The 4,800-nt window shown below is 53.6% G+C and overlaps 1 pseudogene; it reads right to left on the minus strand.

The window, feature by feature from the left end:
• Positions 1-916: 916 nt before the first annotated feature.
• LOC124681003 lies at positions 917-4,593 on the minus strand (annotated as a pseudogene).
• Between the last annotated feature and the right edge of the window lie 207 nt (positions 4,594-4,800).

The following is a 4,800-nucleotide window of genomic DNA, read 5'->3' on the forward strand; positions in this document are numbered from 1 at the left end:
CGCACCTCCGGACTTTCTTCGGAAGCCACTCTTACGCATGAACATACGTATGGTTGTTGATCCTCTGCTTGTGTTGCTCTCCTGCCAGCTGTTGCCTCCTCCTTTGTCGATTAGCCTCTTTCTGTTGATACCCCAAATATAGGTCAAGGGAGCTAATCATGGATGTCACCATGAACGCCATGGCAGAGCTCGCAATGGAGGCCATCAAAGGCAACCTGCCCGCATCGTCGGACTTGGAAAAGATGACGCCGTGAGTGGATGGGTCGGGGGTTCACCTGATTTGTCTCTCACGGAGTTCCGACATGGTTGATTCGTTGCCAGTGAGCTCGAATCGACACAAGTAATGTCTCCATGGTTGATGACGAATGTTAGTCTTTTGGGGAATTTCTGATGTTGCGAACGGTGTTGGCGATTTTGCTGGAATTTCGCATTTTCTTGTTCCGTGTCAACCGCAATGATTTCTGGGCCTTATAGGTTTATGGTATAAAGAGGTTTATGCAATATTTCTAACATGTTTCCCTGATGTTGAATACTTTAGCATATACTATGCTGGATGTGTTGGTATTTTTTGCTGCAAGCTGCCACCCTTTTATTACGTTTTGCTATGACTAAATTTGGAATTTGTTGCTTACTAGTGCATTCAAATTGTTGCAACCTTTTTTTACGACTTTCAGTGATCGCAGGAAAAATATTTGCATTCTGAAAAATTATGCCCAAAATTTTTACATGCATCAGTCAAACGAAATTCCCCACTAAAATCAATCGTGTGGCTGGCCAGCGACGCTCAGTACTGACCTCATATTTCTAACTTCTGAAAGGCAACAAAAGAAGTTACACATTGGCTAAAACCGAGGCAAATGCATTGGGTACATCTGAATAGACACATCCTTTGGGATTTTAACCGCTAGCACAAAGCAATTGAACATCATTTGTATTCTTTTTTGCTGTATAATTATAACCCCAAACCATGCACCAGATTTCACAACAAATCAATTTTCAAAAGCTGAAACCAACAAAGAAATCCCAGACTCGAAAAGAAGACCACCAAACCAAACCAAAAGTAGATAGCACTATATATACAGCATGTGGATGGATGGATCATATGGAGACGCTATTTGGTATCCCTCTTCCGGTGAGTCCCTTCTCCGTGCCGGCGACGTCCGGGAACAGCAGCGTGTATGGCACCTTGACCGGACCCCTCCGGTTATTTAGCCGCGGGTCCTTGTTCCTCTCCGTGACCTCTTCTCCACCCTCCTGAGCTCCTCGCGGAACCGATCGAGCAGCCGCAGCAGCTCGCCGTCGTCCGTCCACGTGGAGGTGGCGCGCTGGCCGAGGTAGACCTCGTCGGAGGTGTGGTTGGAGAGCACCTCGATGAGCGCCAGCCCGAGCGTGGCGGTGAACCTGTCGGGTATCATCTCGAGGAAGAACTTGTCCGGGTCGGCCTCCAGCTGCGTCATCTCGGGCGACCCCGGCAGCGGCACGAACCGGCGGCACCGGGTGGGCCTGTTGGGCGGGAACCCCGCGTAGCCGTACTGGCCGAAGTTGACGGCCGCGTGCAGCGCGGAGGCGATCCAGACAAGCGTGGACAACGTCTCGGCTAGGTTGTCGACGCTGTCCAGGGCGAGCCAGCACGCCGGGTCGCCTTGCCGGTCGCCGTGTCCCACGGAGCGGACGTCGTCCCACCAGGCCTGCAGCTCGGTGTCTTCCTCGACGTCCGTGTCGTGGTGGTAGAAGTGCGCGCAGTAGCTGCGCACCCAGCCGTCGATGGCGCGCCAGACGTCGAGGCCGTCGACGGCGTACGGGTAGTCCTCGATGTGCAACGACAGGCCGCCGGGCATGGCAGGGTCTCTGGAGGCCATCCCTCTCCTGACGAGATCGTTGGGCAGGGACTGCTCGGTGAACCTCCAGTCCCCGTAGATGGCGGACGACATCTCCAGTGCGTACCTGCCAGGGTACATTGTCCTCTCGAGGATGCCTCCAGCGTTGAGGAGGATGCTCCTGGCGAGGGTGTTGATCTGCATGGTGTCCTTGAAGTGCGGCTCCAGGAGCTTGTGGATGGGGTGCATGGCGCTGAGCTGCCTCTTGGTGGCGATGACGAACGGCTCCACCGCGGCGTGCGTGAAGAGCCAGTGGCTAATGAGCTGATGGTACCCTGAATCGTTGACGGAGACGTGGGCTTTGGCGAGCTGCCACAGGTGCGCGTCGGTGCCGTGGCTCGCGGGGAGGAAGATCCTGCTGATCTCGCCGTCGCCGCCGTCGGTAGCAGGCAGGCTCAGCTCTATGACGACTGGTTTCAGGGTGCCGTCGGACTTGAGGAAGAGCAGGGTGCGCGACGCGTAGATGCACACGCCCAGCGTGTTGATGCGCCTCAGGTACGGCATCAGGTAGTCGTGGTGATCCAGGATGTACAGCCGGTTCTGCCGCATTGCCTGCCAACACGCATGGATAATTGCATCATTCTACCAAGCAGAGAAACAAGAACAAAAAACAGAGAGCAGTCTTACTAACCATTTCAATAGTTACATCTGCAAACTGGCTCTCAACATGTTGGGCTGTTATCGAGCTCTTCTTCCCACCACTGCTAACCGGTGGAAACTTCTGCAATGTGAAGGATCTCTTGGTTAATCAACTGTTGTCACTCAAATGGTACAAGTTTTGAGACTTCAGTCAACAAAATTCAGGATGAGATGAATTGGTTACTTGTAATCTCTTGATCGCAACAGGATTGAGACCAGCCAGCATTTCCCTGGCGAATTCCTCGTCGCTCCTCCACGCCTCAAGGTCGTCTGTATCATCAATCATCCAAGATCAACAAACAAGCGAAACTTGATTTTTAATTTGACCAATCAATTAAAGAAACAGAGTAACTCACGCTGAATAACTTGTGGAATGGGGAACTTGACGGGAGTGTCCTTGACGTTCTTGGCCACCTGCTTGTAGGTCTTTTTGGACGGCACGGAGGTCTTGAGCTGCTCCATGACCTCGCCGTCCGCCGCCGGCTGCGAGGGCTTGGTGTACAGGTCCCTGGTGAGCAGCTCAATGGACTTGAAGTTGTTGCCCTGGATCATCGTCTTCATCTCCGGGACCACGAAGTGCGTCACCGCCTGCACCCCGAGCGTCAACACCTCGGCCAGCTTGCCCGGGCTGAACCGCTCATCCGGTGGGATGTAGAAGTCGAGGTTGATCACGTGCTTGCGCGTTTCCGTCACCTCGTCTGAAATCCATCGAATCCATGGTTCAGAAATCAGCTGGCATTGGGAATGGGCCTAATGGCAGTAAGTTTCAGAGAGCGTTAGTTAATCATTTACCGGTCTTGCTGAGGGCGCGGCCTGTCCGGCAACGCCGCGGGTAGGGATGCATCCTGGTGCCGCCCATGACCGGCCGGACGTGGTCCGGATTGTCCGGGTTGCCGAGGTCGTTGTAGTAGTCGTAGTCGTAGATGCGTTCCCAGTCCTTCCTCTCTCCCCTCCCGTTCCCTCGCAGGCTCCTCAGCTCCTCGTCCCGCAGCAGCAGCAGCGCCTCCGGCGTCTTGGAAGGCAGGTAGCTCTGGTGCGCATGCATCACACAGACCTTAATCAGTTATTATTATACTAGCTTGTAGAATGATTTCACACTCGACGAACTGGTAATGGGTTACTGAATTCCAGACCGTGTTGATGAAGAAGAGGCGGTCGGAGTTGGTCTTCTTGTAGGGGTACACCCATGAGTTGCACTCGAAGTGGATGCTCCGGTCGTGTGCGAGCTCCAGCCTCACATGGCGGAGGAAGAACTGGTCGGCGCGGTTGCCGTTCTTGACGGCCACGGCCCCCGGCGTGCCGAACTCGGCCTCCACCACGAACGTCACATGGTACGTCACCGTGCTCGTCTTCCCGTGCTTGCTCTTCTTGCCGCCCCGCAGCGCCGCCTCCGTGCTCAGCTTCCCCTTCCTCGTCCCTGCACCCTCCAGTATCACTTCATTTCATTGCAGTTCCGCTTGACAATGCTGCTAGTTGACATGATGACAGTGAACCAACTCACCGTGATCGATCTGCGTGCCGCTGAACAGGCGCAGGGTGGTGGACTTTCCCGGCGCCGACAGGCCGAAGTTTTTGGCGACCACCACGGTGCCATTGATGGTGATGGCGTCCTCCGGCGGGGCCGGACTCCTGTCCCACATCATAGAGCAGAACGGCATTTGCATGAACCAACGCTACCTAGCTAGCTAGCTAGCTCGATCAGCAGGCCAGGCAGGACGATGGTAGAGTATTATCCACAAGAATTCCTGATGCAGCCAATGGATAACCGCCACGAGATTATATACATCTCGGATTCTGCGCGTGGATCCTTAGAGTGTGTTCTAGGAGGACATCGTTTTCTCTGAATTAGAGCAACAGAGCTGGAAAAGCAGAAAGGGTGAGAATGTGTGCCAGCCTTTGGTCTCACCTCTGGCATCTGATGCTGCCTCCTTGAGCTGCAAAGGGACAAAGGAATGATGCTCTGCCTTCGGCGACATACTAATCCTTCTGCAGCAAGCGGTAGTAACTTCTGGGCTCTCTGTCACTTCCACAGGCATCAGAGATACCTAGATGTCTCGGTGGTCGTAACTTGGCTGTCTGCCACTGATGCAGTTTATGATGCCAAAAAGGAGCTAGTACTAACAACTTTGTACAGTAATGAGGAGATGGCTTGTTCACATTCGCAGCGCCAGGCTTTAAACGTGAAAAGAAGGCAGAATGAATTACCTTTGTATATGTGGATATGCACAGTATTGTTTTCCAGACAGTTCTTGAAATTTCAGGATGCAGTATGTCGGGTTGTCAG

The sequence above is a fragment of the Lolium rigidum genome, unplaced genomic scaffold (assembly GCF_022539505.1).
Source record: "Lolium rigidum isolate FL_2022 unplaced genomic scaffold, APGP_CSIRO_Lrig_0.1 contig_32598_1, whole genome shotgun sequence".
Taxonomy (NCBI): Eukaryota; Viridiplantae; Streptophyta; class Magnoliopsida; order Poales; family Poaceae; genus Lolium; species Lolium rigidum.